The sequence below is a fragment of the Eleutherodactylus coqui genome, chromosome 13 (genome assembly GCF_035609145.1).
Source record: "Eleutherodactylus coqui strain aEleCoq1 chromosome 13, aEleCoq1.hap1, whole genome shotgun sequence".
Classification (NCBI taxonomy): domain Eukaryota; kingdom Metazoa; phylum Chordata; class Amphibia; order Anura; family Eleutherodactylidae; genus Eleutherodactylus; species Eleutherodactylus coqui.
Window position 1 is genome coordinate 65748798 of NC_089849.1, and position 17179 is coordinate 65765976.

The window sequence follows — 17179 nt, forward strand, 5'->3', positions numbered from 1 at the left end:
CTTCCAGCCTGCTAGAGGATTCAGCTCGGTTGTGTGGGATGACGGGAGACCAAAGAGAAGCGGCTCACTCCTCAATAAAGGGATTGGTAATTTTACTATCTGCCTGGTAGGCACTTTGCATCAGTTGCACCCTGGGGAAACTACAAAAAGTTTTCCCTGGAGTGACTGTTTAACTGGGTGTTCTGGTTTGAACAAATAAAAGTAATTCCTTGTAAAGTGAAAAGTGTTCAAGATCTCTGCTTGCTGTCATCAACCCCTTAGTGACCGCCGATGTGCCTTTTTACAGCAAGGGGTGTTAATCTGAAGCATGCGCCTTCTTATGGTGCATCAGCATTAGGGCAGTATGGGTTGTCCCATGCCAGGAGGATCAGGGGTTCAGCTGTCTAATGGCAGTCAGGCTTGAGCTCTAACTACGGGGAGCGGAGAAATGAGACTGCAGCATGGAAAAGATTTTCAGTGATTTTCCATTTGGTCATGGCAAAAACTGCATTGAAAGACACAGCAAAACTGTGTGAATGAAGGCTTACTGTGTGTCTAGCACACGCCTGAGGACCGATTTGTAACCACTAGAATAAGGCTGTGTTCACATTGTGTTTGAGCCTTACATTTGCTGTACATGTAGGGCCAGCTCTCAGCATATGTGTCAGACTTCATTCACCTAAAAGACTATAAAAGAGTGTCCTTTTGCCTCTGTTGGGCTGTAATATGTCGGTATAGCTATCTTTTACTGTATAGAAAAGGCTAGTCAACTATGCTTTATTGTGCAGAGGCATCCTGTACCATTTCAGACCACCGCACAATGTATGGAGCTGTGTAAGTCACAGCTGATCACCAAAGGTGCCAGGAGTCAGATCCCACCAATCTAATATTGATGACCTAGGAGAAGTCATCAATAAAGAAGTTTCAGAATATGCCTGTAGGCACTATTTACACAAGCGAGTGTGATATAAGTCTGAGAAAATTGGACCTATATTCCACTAGTAAACCTGCATTGCTGTAGTATGTATATTTCACGCATGTCAAAAACATCGGCTGTTGTTCTAATAGCCGAAATGGGAAAAAACGCATGTCATGCAATTTGTATGCGAGTGCGATTTTTTTTTTTTTTTAATGCTCCCATATGAAAGAATGGGCGATTCTCACAGCGGAATTGCCCAAAAATAGGACATGTGAGTGAAAAATCGCTCATGTAAATGAACCAACTAAAAAAATAATGAGTTCTTATCACACGTATTAATGCGCGAGAATCCCGCAAAAATACGCCCATGTGTTGAAGCACTTAGACCTTCGAATTTTGGTGCGTATATCTTGACAGCAGAATATTCCATCCCATGTAAAGGCGCTCTTAATAAAGCTTCCATTAAAAGACTCTGTCACCTACTTTTAGCTCTTGAGCTGAGTTTATGGGCAAAAATAGGTGACCCACTGAGTCCAGGGATGTGTTATACTTACTTCCCCATCGTTCCCCTGTTGGGAGTGCTGAAAGCTGCCGCTGCAGTGCATTGAGCGGCGCGCTAAGTAGTCTGCACATTATAAAATTAGAACGGGTGGATTACTTATATAGCACCAACATATTTCGCAGCACCTGATGATAAATTGATGTAGAAATCAGGGCCGGGACAAGGGGGGTGAAGGCGAAGGTAGGCTCCTGCCTAGGGCGCCATCTCATCACAGCTGAGGAGAGGGCACAGTTTTATTGAAAAAGTAATAATGTTGCACCACTTAGCTTTATAAACAATGAGCGCTTCCATCAGTGATGGCAGCACTCATTGCTACAAGAGGCTTATGGAGTGGTAACAGTGGGCATGGCCTAGTATTACCACTTCTCCAGATGCTGTCACCGCCTGATGCTCGCCACCCACTGTGTGGCAGTGACAGCATTAGGACATAGTGCAGAAGGGCCCAGAGTGTGGGTGGTGGCTCCTCTTCACATTACTGCTTCCAGGCCAGGACCCAGTGCAATGAAAGTGGCTCCAGTGCCAGGAACAGCAGAGAGGTGAGTAGGCTTTTTTTTGGTCTGGTCTAAGGTCTATATTAAAGGGGGGATTTAAATTCCTTACCGGCACCTGCTGAGTTGGACCAGCCACTTCTGGGTGCGTTCCAACACGGAGTCATGGTATTGCGGACCTCCAATGACATCATAGGTGAGGGAAAGCTGACGGTTCATTATAATAATTAAGCTAGCCCCTCGTTCTATCACCACCAAAGCAGTAATAGAAAGAAGGGGATAGCTTAATTATTATAATGAGCCGTCAGCCTTCCCTCACCTCTGACGTCACCAACACCGGAGGTCCACAACACCCTGTGACTCGTTGTCGGAACGCATCCAGAAGTGGCTGGTCCAACTCCGCCGATGCATGCAGCGCTTTTTCTTCCAGCTAAAAGCCACGCAGCTGAGCGGAAAGCGAACGGACTACATTGTAGTCAGTGGGGTCTGCTCAGCGCTCTTCGGTTCCATCCCAAGACGGAGTCATTTGGCTGAGGAGATTCCCCGGGCGCAGATGTAAAACCATCCTAAGGAATTCAAATTCCCAGATAGTCCCTTTAACTATGGCATTAACTATGCACTTTTTTGGCTCCCATAGGAATTAATGTGCAATTATTGCAGCAGAATTATCCAAAAATAGTTCATTCTGCAATTTTTCGGTTTTGCACTATTGATACAAGTAAAAAATCGCTGATGTAAATTAACTCATTGATATCCATGGGTTATTTTTCCATGCAAGTTCCATCAATATCGCGATTAGATGGAACTTGTAGGGGGAAATCATCCGTATAAGTACACCCTAAATAGAAACTTCATATTTTATTGATATGTAAATGACAAGGTGTGTGAAAGTTTGCAAATATTTGGGATGGATGGATGGATAGATAGATAGATAGATAGATAGATAGATAGATAGATAGATAGATAGATCTGTATATAAGGTATATATGATCCCGTATCAGTATCCACATATCTCCTGCCTGGGATCATCCCGGAGGGCACCGCAGCTCTTTAACCCCTTTCGCGCTAGGCCCCGCCCCGTGCAGCACGTGACAGGGGGTGTGGCCGTGTCTCTCCGGCGCTCTGCTTCAGATCGTGCTCAGTGTTCGGTGTGCGCTCCGGGTGATCCTGCGCTGTTGCAGACGCTGCCCGGGGGTGCTTGTTCTCTGGAGGTAGGTTGGCACAGGGCGGGGCACGGATTGTGCCATGCACTGATGACTCCAGTGAATCCTCTGTGCAATGGGCATACCATATGCATGAGCAGGGGGGGAGGGAGCGGCTATTACAAGCCACGCTCTGCAAGTTGGGGGATTTGCTGACCCCCTGTTGGTGCAGGGGAGAGATCTCTGCAGGGCATGTAACACAGGAAAGGGGATGCATTGCATCTAAGGTGGCTTGTCCTGTTGTTAACCCATTTGTGGCTTAACAATAGGGCATCTATCATGAGAGGGCATAAAGTGCCTGTGCAATGCCATGCTGATTGCATAGTGGTGCCAGAGTAGTTACTTCATATATACCCTTTATACGGTGACGTCATCTTTACTGTGGCACTTGGCATCACAGCCTGCTAGGTGGCATAGCTTCTGCACCAGGGCCCAGGAGCCTCCAGCTGCACCTCTGCACAGCACCATTCTTATAGAATTACTTTTATCGAAACGTTTACTTCTCAGGACTATTACTGATCTGTAACCCTTTATTTAATCTGTTTTGTAGGGGGAGATTAGATTATGCAATACCAGAGGGAAAACATCAGTCTGCAGCTGCACAAGCCATTCCAATGCTAGGCCTATTGCAGCAGTCGTCTAGCTGACACTGATCTGGATTGTACTGATGGTTTTTTTTTGGGTGCAGCAATGTAGAGGTTAAATGCATGTATAACGTATTACAGTTTTTTTTTTTTCCAACCTGCAAAGAAAAGCACCTGTGTGTAAATCCTTAGCAAATTGGCTATAGGGGGTCTCAACTGGTTTGGGGTTGCAGAATATATATTTGTCATAATCGGACAAATGGTAAGGAATCTTGGCGCTTGCAACTTATGGCGGTGCAAGACTCTTATTGCAGTGTGAGCAGTCTTGTCTAAAATGCAAAAAAATGGCACTATACAAAACAAGGGGCCACGCTCCATAGCATCAGGCCTATAGGGTCACTGGAAGAGACTGTCACTCATTGAATGGGTCCAAGCAACCATGCAATATATTCATATATGTAGATGAATGAATGAAAAGGCTGCTAATCAAGCCGTGTCAATTTAGAGGCAGGTGGCTTTAGTGATTTATGGCGTGGGAAAATATTTTCGTCTGAACCGGCTAAATAATTTTGTGCAATTTGCATGGTATCTTATATGACATAAATCTCAATGCACCACTTCTTGGATTTTAAGCCATGGCTTTGGGGGTGTTACTGGGCCCAGCATAGGGTGGCAACCTCTAAAGGATACAATCCATCATACTCTTGATTATTGTAATGAATGTTTGATGTAAAAAATATTGATATCCTATCCCAACCCCCCCTCCCCCGCCATTATGCTTTCTAACAATTCCTGATTTCTTGCTATGGTACTGCATTCAGTAATATGGCTGTCAGCGCTATTGTGAATAGTCTCACACCTCCATGGCACCTACACTGCAGTGCATGGGAAGCTTCTCTGCAAGCTAATTAGCAATGAGGTCCAAGCGGCCTTAATTGCTGCTTGCATGGAGATATTGCTTGCATGTATCTCACCTCCGATCAGGGTATATAATATTGCATCTGTTTCCTCCTCACTGCTGAGGGTGTACTCTACATCTGAGATCTGTTGGTTTCCTGTTCACTGAGAGAAGACACAGAGACATCACCCTCCTCACCCCCTCCCTTTCTTTTCCCCACCATTCTCAGATTCTCTCCTGGTTAATCTCTCTAATCTGCCAAAGACACACACATCCTTCTCAAGATCTGCTAGATGCCTATTCTATAACCTCTTCCAGGTCATGCTGCCCTGCTCTGTGTCTGTGAATGGGTTGGAGTCACTGCGCTATTTGTTTAGGATGGGGATTACTAATCCAACACACAATATTTACACACACAGTAGTATATTTAGATTATTCTATCCTCTTTAAGCAATGTTGTTTCTTTAGTTGATACATTGTATTCTTTGCTTGCCTTTCTTGTATGTATATTATTCAGCACAGAACATGTTTTGTAGGACCATACTGAGAACGGGTGCAAATTTTGCACTCAATGTATCCTATTTCTCTGTTACCCTAACATTTCTCTACTGCTACCCCAGCAATCAGCAGACTGGCGTGAATCTGGCTGCTAAATCCTTGGGTATAGCTGAGGGAAGCTGCAGGTAGCCACATGTTTGCCTTGCTGAAAATTGTAGTATTGCATGCCAGCATTCAGTCCTCCAGAGTAGTAGTTGAACTTTGTAAGGGCTCTCTGCGCTTAGGGCCTTTTCATACTAGTGTTTTTACTTTCCGTCTTTCTGTACGGTGAATGGCGCAGCAAAAAAACATGTGTTTTTCTGTCCATAGAAATGCATTCTCAATTTTCCAACTCCATTTACTTTTTATTACACTGAAACAAAAGCGTAGATTGTTTCCAGCTCTATGTTGATGGTCGCAGGAGCCGCATTATTCTGCAATAATAATTGCAGAATGGCCGCGGGATGGACGGCTTCCATTGATTTCCATGAGTAGTCTGCACAAAATTGCAGCATGTTGTGAATTCTCCCCCACGAGTGGAAAAATCACAATCAATTTCCCCTCGTGAACAGGAAATTAGGTATTCTCATACCTTGCTATGGGCTGGTTTTGCTGTGGAATTCTGCTCCGGATTTCGCAATGCAAATCTGACCGTGTGCAGGAGGTCAAATACTGTTTTTTGGGAGGTTTTTTGTTTGTGTTAACTACAATGTAAAAAAAAAAAAAAAAGCTGTTTTCTGGGCAGGAGATAAGCAAAATTAATGGGAGAGAGGGAAAGATAAGTCAAGCTGTACAAAAAAAAAAGGATCCGTTCAAAATGCTGAAAAAGGGAAGGAAACAGAAAAGGATAGAAAGCGTACTTCATGGATCCACCAAAAAATGGGAAGAATGCTTTCCATTTATTTCTGTTTCATTCCCATTTTGTATGGGTACGGTTTTCTTTCTACAAAATAGGATCCGCTGAAAAAAATACTAATTTAAACTTGGCTTAGTAATAAAGAGACCCGAACAAAGGACCTTGTCAGTGGTTTCCATATGCAATAAGAGGGACTGTTCTGATTCAACTGTCTGAGGGGTATGTTCACACGTAGCAGAAGTGCAGTGGCGCTACTGCAGCACTTCTACATCCAAAACAGAATCAAAATCCGCACCAACTGTGTGGACTTTGACTCGAAATAAGCTGCATAACAAGATACAGCACTCCGCTTACCTCTGAAGTCTTCTCGCTAGACTGCAGGGTCACTTTAAGGTGTCAATAGTCACGTCATATTGGCATATATCTGCTTTAGTAACCCCCATATAGACGGTTTCTCTTAGAAGGGAGGAAATCTGAGTTGCTTCCTGACAGATCATCTCAGGGGGAAACCATAGAGGGTTGGCTGGAAAAACCCAACTTTGTAAATCCTGCTGAGAAACTGTAACAATGTGTATGAGCTGCGCAAGAGGCAAGAATAATGTAAATTATTTAAAGGCGGAAAGTTTGCCGGTTGTATCGAAACACTTCTAATCAGAGACATGAAGAGAACAAGGTCAAGGCCTTCTATCAGGAGGGTGAGAAGACCAGAACACCGTAACAATACAGTGAGGGCTCATTCACACGGCTGTATTGCGTATTTTCATCTGTGACTACGCAGCATATTCACGAACCAAAATATGCAGATTCCCTGCATATTTCTGCCTATTGACATTTCTTTTACATATATGTAAAGAAAAAAATGCAAGAAATCCCATTGACTTTTGCATAAATAGGCAGGTTTCCTGCTTATTTACACAAGCCCATTGATTTCAATGTGTAAAATAGGACATGCTGTACGACCAAAAATCTTGTGTAAATACGCAGCTGTGAATTAACCCATTGAAAACGATCGGTTTTAATTACTGCATATTATGTGTATAGTTGCTTGTGTGAATGAGCCCTTAGTTGTATAACCTCCTCAAGGGTACACTTGGGCAGCTTTAGAGACTTGACACTTTTTTTTTTTTTTTCCCCCACTAGTAAAGACTATCAGCAAATTGTAGTGTAGTAACATGTAGCTTCTCCATGTTTCTGCAATGTCTGTAATAAGGATATTCCAGAACTACAAATTTCCCATACTTGACATACTGCTCTTGTAAGAACAGGCTTGGGCACCATAAAGTTTCTAGCCGTAGTAAGACTACAAAAGCAGCACGTTAACACACAAACTTCCGTTAGAAATGTAGTTTCACAATGACTTTCTTTCAGGAGATGTGACCATTTACCACAAATATGAGCATGTATTGCTGCAACATCTGTATCTCTCCTTTACCTAAGGCCTCCGGCACACTAGTGTAATTTGGGGTTGCGTGTCGTCTATATAATTCTATGGACAGTACACAGCCCCATAATAACACATGGACGTTTTCTTTTTTTTCCGCAAGTACTTATTAAGGTCCATATGAAAAAAAAACTCATTGCATGTCCTATTCCTGTTCGTTTCATAGATGGGAAATTGGACATGCATGTCGGTGTGCTGTATCAGTATACAGTATATCGGATAACACATGGACTGGGGTCCATATGCTGTCTAGCCTGAGTTGCGCCCAAGCATCTGAGGCATAACTCACAAACTATTGTGTAACTCTTCGGTCCTGGAAACAAAACTGGTCGCACAACTGCTCCAACTACCTGATGCACACTGTGTATTAGTATGCATCACGAATGTGTGATTGGCACGCATCAAGTAGTCAGAGAAGCTGTGGGGCTATCTTTATCCAGGGTCACTTAAAAAAAGAGTTCCCCCTCTTTCTGCTAGGACCCCTAGTCCTCAAGTACTGACGTAAACTAGATTTGCACTTAAGATAATTACCTGTGAAAGTGTTTGATCAGCAGTTATACACACTAGCATGACGCGTTAAAGGGGTTATATGGGATCACAAGTTATCCCCTTTCCACAAGATCAGTGGGGTCTCACAGCCAAGACCCCAGCCAATCTCAAGAATGGGGGTCTCCTATCCCCCTCTGCTTGTCACTGCAGGGTCTCTTCACCTCCCACAAGGATGTCAGAATGAATGAAGCATTCGCTGAGCATGCACATCCGCCGCTCTATTAATTTCAATGGGGCTGACAGAAGTCCCAGAGCACTTGGTTACCTCCGGCAGCCCCGTTGAAAGTGCATAGATTAGTGTGCTTGTGCGACCAGGGCTTCGTTCAGTCTCCTCCTCACTACTAGGGTGCAGTAAGCTCATCGTGAGGACAACGAGGGACACGGAACCGCTATTCTTTGGATTGATGGGAGTCTGAGTGGTGAGACCCCCACCAATCAGTATATTATCCCCTCTCCTGTTGATGGGGAATAACTTGTGATCCTGGTGCAACCCCTTAAAGGCCATCATACTAATTAGTATTTCGTTGTCTGTGACTATAATGTATGTGGGGCCTATCAAACTTCCCCTAACAGATGATGTTGGGGAGATAGATGGATCAAGGATGTTGAATATCAACACCTGATCAATTTGTTCCCTGGGAGATAAGCCGCTATCAGAGCTGTCCACTGCAGCTTACCTCTTCTAGTACAGAAGAGTCCATTGTTTTGATGAGGGTGATTTGTATCAAAGCATGCAGCAATTCTATAGATTAGAGTGACTGATGCTTATGCATCCCATCTTTTGAACATAAGTGATCAAATCTGTTACTTTGTATACTTGCAGAACACAATCCTATCCCAAGAGAGGGAAGTATAATGTGTGATCCTTTCCTTTTGTTTTTGGCTAACGCTGCCCAAAATATAGTTGTGTAAACAAGTCCTAGCAAGATACTTCTGTTCCAGTTGAGATTATACCTGTACTTCATTATGTTTAGACCATCAGAATCTCTTCTCTGCTTTTGGTCACCCCACAGGCACTTCTGCAGCATTTTCTTCATGTCTGGCATGTATGAGCATATACAAATAGCGCTGGTACCTCTGAACACATGTTTGCGTTTAAATCTATAAAGTTTCACAGGCCTGTATAAGGAAGTGATAAACTTCCCTGGTGTGTGTGTGTCCCCTCTCCGCCTACATGTTCGCCCCCCTAAGGACCTTTTTATTCTTCCTTCCCTAGGGCAAGCCTCTCCTTCCCTTCCTCCCCCAGCACAGCTCCACATCCTCTCCTGAGCCAGCTGCTGTAGGATAACGAAAGGTCACCATTGTTGGTCTTTAAAGGGTGCTGCTTCCAGCCTGGTACTTGGGTGCATTGCAGCAGGAAGAGTCATTTGTATGAAAGTCCCTTAGTAAATTGTAACTGCCCATCCTAAATGTTTTCCTTTGTGCCTTAACTATTAGCCATCAATGCAGGATTGTCAGGGTTCAGTCCTGTTCCTGGCAACCTCTCGTCTAACCAGCCATGAGCACGTTCATGTGTTGAATGCATAATAACAGCATGATTTTTGCAGCACCACAGGGTTACAAAATTATCATTCATGTCGTTAGTGTTGTATATCTGACAGATACAGGCAAAAACTTTAAACTTCAACCTACAGGAAGCTCCTTTTGTACTTGTAAGCCATCTGCTTATCCCCCTGCCGGTCTAATCCTTCTATAGATCGATGAAAATTATCTGTTCGATGTCAAGAAGCACCCAATCAGGGGCGTAACTAAAGGCTCAGGGGCCCTGATGCAAAAGGTGAGCCCCCCCCCCCCTCTATCTGTGTCTTTACCCGTACCCATACCTAAACCATGCTGCACAGAGGCATAACTTGAAGCTTCTGGGCCCCAATGCAAAACCTGTAACAGGGCCCCCAACTATAATGCTTTATTCATAGTACTGGGCTCCCTATATGCAGAAGAGAGGCCTTATGGGCCCCCTAAGGCTCCTGGGCCCGGGTGCAACCGCATCCCCTTCACCCTCCATAGTTACGCCCCTGCACCCAATGCCTCTGCATTTCATGTTGCATCAGTTTGGGGAATATATGACCACTTTACAGTGGCTTCTGGTTTCGGGACAGAATTCTGTCTGAAGACCGGAGGAGGTATATTGCCTGCAGTTGTCCTTTTCTGCCATCCCTCAAATTTTGCTGGTTCCAAGTTGTTTTTTTCAGCCATCCAAGATGGCCAAAGCAATTTTGAGCTACCTAATTCCTACAGTGCATTGGTAGTGTTAGATTACCCATGCTGTACACCTGCTCTGATTAGCCCCTGTTGATCACATGAGCAGCTCTGCCCAATCGGAAAGTAGTGCACAGTGTGCATTAAGTAGTTGGAAAACTGCTGCAGCCTTCTTGAATGGCCAAAAACGGGCCTGAAACTGTCTTATTGGAGGAACGGCAAAGAATTGGAGATTATATACTCCCTTCTTCACCTTGTCCCAGGACAGATTTTTTTTTCCTCAAAACCAGAGTTGCTTTGAAGATGTTCTTTAAAGACCCCCACTACTCCACCATTATTAACCATAAGTTCTGCTCCATCTATAAAAAAAAACACCATCAACCTTTACCATGGAGGGGCTTCGATATGGACACCTCATTTCAGCCATGGTTTGACCACAGCAGTCAGTTGGTGTCCACTTTTGGACATTATCTCATTATAGACACAACAACCCCTTTGGCCAAAAGCAAAGCCACAATGGTGGTTGATGTAGACTGTAGTTTCGGTGGCATTTACCAACAATCATCCAAAAATCTATGTTCTGAAAAGTGACTTTTTTTCCCGTTCTGGAGCTATTTTCCCACATCTTAGCATAGCCGTTGGAGTTGTGCTTATCCTGCATCCTCGTCACCTAGTTTTCTTTCCAGAGCTTAATATAATCCAGCAGTATATTTAGAATTTACAGCACTCAACATCTGGCCCTACCTCAGCATTGTCTCCTCACTGCGCCCATGAACGTACAGTACGCTTAATAATGTAGTAGGCTGTTTGTTTCCATGAATCACCATTTACATCGTACATAAGATCAGTGGATAAATCTTGTTGTAAATGTCAGACAACTTAATGTGTACAACCGTGTCTTAATGAAGGTGTATCTACCGCATAACAAGATATTGGCCTGAGGAGACAGGAATTTGGCAGGAGCTTCGTGTCACTGTAGTTTTCTGTCCTGCAGGCTTTTGATGGGATTATAGGGGGTAGCAAGAAACAGGAGTACAAGGATGAAACTCTTGACTTTGTAATGGTCCCAAGAGTAGGGTAGTCCAGGGATCCCCAACTCCAGTCCTCAGGGACCACCAACAGGTCATGTTTTCAGGATCTCCTATAGTAAGAACACCTGTGGCAATGTCTGAGGCACCGACAATAATTACATCCCCTGTGCAAGACTGAGGAGATCCTGAGGACTGGAGTTGGGGAACACTGGGGTAGTCAATCAGTACTTGTCAAGATTTTGTTGGGGCTAAAAGTTAAGAACTAGACTGTTTACCATTGTCACGTGTGGTCTCTTCACACTATATGCGTATAAGACTGTGCATATTGAACTTGCAGCCATCATTGTTGTAGCTCAGCCAGGTCAGATTATCTGGTCATGGGAAACGAAAAAGTTACCACTGGAGACCGCCCAAAGGTCTATTGCAGTACAGCACCTCATGGAATGTCTTATCTGCAAAGCAGTGTTTTCTCCAATAACTCCATATTATGCACGCTTCAGTGCCGTTAGCCAAATGATTTGGAACATTGAGTTAAATTGTCCGTTCTTGTGCCATATTTTTTTTTTTTACATTGTTTGGAGGAGTATAATATGACCGTCTGTTGTATGTGCGGCAATTACAGCAAGTTGAGCCTATTGTTTGTTTGCCCTATTAAGCCAAAGTAAAGAAACGCCGGTTCATTATGTTACCTTACTTTTCTCTACTGAATCACTCCTGTGTAATGACCCAAAAAAATGCAGTACACAGGCAATCTCTACTCCTTGTGCCACTCTATATGGTGCTTTATTAAGGCGCTCTGTTCTTTCCTTGAAGCTTCTATAGAAGAGTACCTCTAGAACATATAAAAAAAACTCCATGGAGATCAAAGGATGGAAGTTTTTTCAAACTTCTTGTGGTAGAGTACGTGTAAAGTAGTGATCATCAATTTGTCATTTTTTTGTTTTGTTTTGTTTTTGCTTTTAGGCTGGGTTCACACAGGGCGGATTTGCTGCGGAAATTCCGTGCGGAATTTCGCCGCGGCAAATCCGCCTGCGGCTGCTAATCCCGGGATTAGCCAGCCATGTTTACGAGATTTCTCAGAAATCTCGCCCACACGGGACGGTTAATCCGGCAGAAACCGCGGCTGCGGTGCGGCTTTGCTGACCGCAGCATGTCCATTCTTTTTTTCTTTCCGCTGCGGCCGCGCTCTCCTCTATGGGAGCGCCGGCTGCAGCGGAAGAGCGAGCAGGCGGGCCGCTTCAAAGCCGCCGTGGGTTTTTCCGCGGCGGTTCTCCCGGCGAAAATCTCGCGGTTTTTGCTGCGGCCAAACTGCAAGATTTTCGTCAGGAAACCACCCCGTGGGAACCCAGCCTCTTAGTCTGGTATTCAGTTATTGAACATTCTGATAATCCAACACTTTCTGGTAAAGAACTACTGTATAGCCTGGAATGTATCGTAAGCAGAAGTCTGAGCAGAGATTATCACTAAAGTGGCGTTTCCACAGCATTTTTTAGAAAACCTACTTGCAGTTTTTGATCAGTTTTTTTTTTTCCCCCTAATCTGCTTCTGGCTTTGGTTAAAAAAAAAAAAAGCATAAGGGTGGTTTCACACCTGCACCCCGGGTTCTGCGTTTCTGTTCCGTTTGGGGAACAGGAAAGGGAAATCCTGTGGCTGAATGGCTCCGTCTTAGGACGTAACTGAACCTCGCCGAAAGGACCCCATTGGTTATAATGGTGTCCGTTTGCTTTCCGCTCAGCTGCTTGGCTTTTTTTTTTCCAGCATTTTGTGCCAGATCTGCGGCCTAACCTCTGACCGTAGGTTCCAACGCAGATGTGAAGCCACCCTTGGTACTATAAATGAAGGGCTTCTCCTTCCTGCTGGGTCCACTTCTGGCTCAAAAAACTGCAAGTGCGTTTTCCAAAAAAGGCTGTGTGTGAAGCCACCCTTAGGCCGCCTTCACATGGGCAGTTGGATGCCCTGCGAGAAATCTCGCAGCGGGACCCGAGCTGTGCCTATGCAGGGACCAGTGCGCCTCTCACCTTCTCCCGCAACTTCGGGTCTGTGATGTGCTGGCCAGCCGGCGCATGCGCAGAGCCGGGCTGCCGGGAGTGACATTTCTGTGCGGGCCTCTGCGAGACCCGCACAGAAATAGAGCATGCCGCGATTTGTTTTCCGTGTGTATTTTCACGTGGGCAAATCGCGGCTGTCTGCCTAGGATTGTGTTTTGCAATGCAAACCTATGCAGGCGGGCAGGGGCAGAAATTCTGCGGGAAATCCCACTGCAGAATTTCCGCCCATGTGCAGGGGTGAATAGCCACTTGCGTTTTTCTTGCATGTTTTTTTCACGCGATACCGCTGTTTTTTTCACTCGATTTTAGATATTCTTCAAATGTCCCACAATCCATTATATTTACTAATCAGACAGACAGACAGACACTCTTAGCGGCGTTGCGTATTAAATGCCACATATTACGCAGGTGTGAGCCCGGCCTTGTCTTGTACAGCACAGGGCATACAGCAGAGGGCGTAGTGTCAGGCCGGTGAGAGGGGCATCACCCCTCCTCTGTCCCCCTGTGGGAGATGACATGGCTCCCGTCTGTGGTCGCAGCATAAACAGGAAGCGCTTAGCATTTCCTCTGTCAGGGAGCAGCAGGGTGATGGCAGAAGGGTGTACACCTGCCCTCCTAAGCCCGCCCACACGGGCAGCACTGAGCAGCAGGGTGATGGCAGAGGGAAGTACACCCGCCCTCCTGAGCCCGCACACATAGCACCGAGCAGCAGGGTGATGGCAGAGGGGTGTACATCCACCCTCCTGATCCCGCAGAGGGAGCACCTCTGTCAGGGAGCAGCAGGGTGATGGGCAGAGGGGTATACACCTGCCCTGCTGAGCCCACACAGGGAGCACCTCTGTCAGGGAGCAGCAGGGTGATGGGCAGAGGGGTGTACACCCACCCTCCTAAGCCCGCACAGGGAGCACCTCTGTCAGGGAGCAGCAGGGTGATGGGCAGAGGGGTATACACCTGCCCTGCTGAGCCCGCACAGGGAGCACGGAGCAGCAGGGTGATGGGCAGAGGGGTATATACCCGCCCTGCTGAGCCCGCACAGGGAGCACTGAGCAGCAGGGTGATGGGCAGAGGGGTATACACCTGCCCTCCTGAGCCCGCACAGGGATCACCTCTGTCAGGGAGCAGCAGGGTGATGGGCAGAGGGGTATATACCCGCCCTGCTGAGCCCGCACAGGGAGCACTGAGCAGCAGGGTGATGGGCAGAGGGGTATACACCTGCCCTGCTGAGCCCGCACAGGGAGCACGGAGCAGCAGGGTGATGGGCAGAGGGGTATATACCCGCCCTGCTGAGCCCACACAGGGAGCACTGCTCTTTCAGCCATATAAAATGACTTTTCACTCAATTCTCACGTTGGCCCGCATACAGAAATGTCAGTCGAATTAATATCAAGTATGTTGTAGAGTGGAGTAACACGGTGTCCTCTTACTGCTGGGCTATTAGAGTTTGCCCACAGCTCCGGCATGCCATGCATCACTGGGGTCTGCTACCATTCCATTAGCAACGCTAATTAAGTCCTCGGAGAGGGGAAGCAGGAATGTGTGTTTATTCTGTTCAGACGTTTAATAGTCCTCAAATATTCTGTATTTCAGGTCATTTATAAACATATATAACGGCTGATTTTGTGTTTGTATAGCGCGGGCCATGGAAGAGCAGGCCGGCACCACAGGCTTATCACAGCTGCTAAAAGAAAGTCTTTGTTGCCCGTAGCAACCAATCACAGCGCAGCTTTCATTTCTTATACTGCGGAGGTAAAACTAAAGCTGTGCTGTGATTGGTTGCTGTTTTGTGTACTGCTGAGGTAAAGTGAAAGCTGCACTGTGATTGGCTGCTATAGGCAATAAAGGTTTTCTTAGACCGCTTTCATAAGTGTGGTGTCGGGCTAATGTTCCATTTCCCACCCGGTATAAGAAGCGATGCACTGGGCCCTTATTTCATCATCATCATGGTTTCAGAGAAAGTGTCCTTGTTGCCAAGCAACCAGTGCAGTCTAGAAAGTGAAAGCTGAACTCTGGTTGCTAAGGACTCCTTCATGATGCATACGGCAAGAGAATAGCTGTGCAGAGTCCGGTTATGGCGGCTTTACACAGCGTTCGTCCGTATAGTCTCTGGGTAAAGTGAATGCAAGGGGCGGTTGTTGCGTAGAATCCGTGAGTGAGAATCCGTTCACTAGTCTCTCTCAGCGCACCTATAAATAGTCGCTGGTTGGTATTACATACGTGATATTAATTAAATATTGTATGGTGTAAACCGGCAATTGTTGCTTTCAACAACTAGCCAATGACTTGGCAGGTTCTGTATGCGCGTGTTCTGCATTCGCCTCCCACCGAACGCTGATTGGCTCCCGCCCTTTTTTAACATTGTGCCCTCCCACTTAACGCTCATTGGTTCCCAAAAACATATCAATACGCATGATCCTTGACTGAGCGGTCCCTGACGGTCTTCTAAGTATAACTCCTTGCTACAGTTTATGGCTGGCTTTGGCGCAGTGAGAGACTGCGGCAGCGAGGGTTCCCTCAAGGAGCGCTCACACATATTTATGTGCATTCAGTGGACTAGACAAGCAATGAGCGTGGGGAGTCGAAATGTCAAATATATGCCTCCAAAGAACCTCACGCCTCCTTACTAGTCAATGAACGATATTCCGGGTCTCTACAAGGCTTTGTGACTGCGAAACTTCTAGCCCGGGGAAATAGTTGTGGCGTTGTTAGGGTAATGGTGGAGGGGTGAAATTGCTGTGAGAATTTACAAATCTCCTCCAAATGCTGCAGACTTTTTTAACATAATTGGCGTGCAGGGCAAATAAAAAAAATGGCGACATTTCAATGTATGTTGTGGATTTTCACCACTGCTTTTTCTTCTCCTTCTCTCCACCGTCAGTGTAGCAGGGGGGGAAACCTTTGAATCCACAGCAAAAATCCATCTGACACCTTCAGATTTAGCTGCATATTCGCGGGAGAAAATTTCTGGCAAGTGTGGACCTGAGCCAGGCTTGTATTGCAGATTCCGCGATCGCCATCTGCAAGGATGATCCACGGTAAAACACGGGCATGAAAGGCATGCATTTTCGATTATTTATTTTTTTGTTTTCACACGCGCAGATACGAATTGCGTTTTCCGCAAGCGGAAGGAAAATTAAAGCATGCTGTATTTTGCTGCGGACAGCCTCCATTGATGTCAATCGAGGTGTCCAACCTGCAGCCCATACACAATCAGCACTGTGAATGGGCTGCGGGTACCCATGTCATGGCTAAGAGACATCTTGGGAAATAAAAATAAAAATCGTACTGTGCATGACCACTGGCGAGCCTCCGCAGTCATGCCCAGTACTGTTAAGGGAGGTACACAGGGTGACCGGCCAGGCTCACAGCCAGAATCCACCGCAGGTGAGTCCTAGTCGGGCGCTTGTATTTACTGATGTTTTTAGTGTTGAGGAAATCTATATGTACTAAGGGCTCATTCACACGGGCGTATTCGCACTTCATATTGTGCACATATTCTTTACGTGTGTAATACGAAGCGCTGAAACCTCATTGATTTGCATTGGGGTATTCAGACCTGTGTGTTTCATGTGCATATTTACATGCATTAACAGTTATATATTACAGACCAAGATAGCCATTTAAAGTGAATGGGATCACATAAATCTGCAGTTCATGGCAATGTGGGAGTCTGAATGCAACATTGACTTCTACCAGATTATTGGTCTACACTGCGATCGTTAGCCTTGTGACCTGCATTACAGCCAAAGTCATGTCTGTGTATAGCCTCATAGGCTATAATGGGGCTGTGTACTGTCTATGGAATTCCACTAACAGCACACGGCCCCAAAATACACTAGTGTGTCAGAGGCTTTACAGAATAATAGAATGTGGCCAATTTCTGGTCGTG

The 17179-nt window shown here is 45.7% G+C and overlaps 1 protein-coding gene across 5 annotated transcripts in view; it reads left to right on the forward strand.

The window, feature by feature from the left end:
* SEPTIN9 (septin 9) overlaps positions 1 to 17179 on the forward strand; it is a 266768-nt gene that overhangs the window by 210251 nt on the left and 39338 nt on the right. The window contains exon 1 of one of the 5 annotated variants that reach the window (XM_066587592.1): positions 3049 to 3159. The exons of the other annotated variants lie outside the window; for them this stretch is intronic. The gene's annotated coding sequence lies outside the window, so the exon portion shown is untranslated. Of the gene's footprint in view, positions 1 to 3048; positions 3160 to 17179 lie in introns of those variants that run through there. 5 annotated transcript variants of the gene reach the window in all.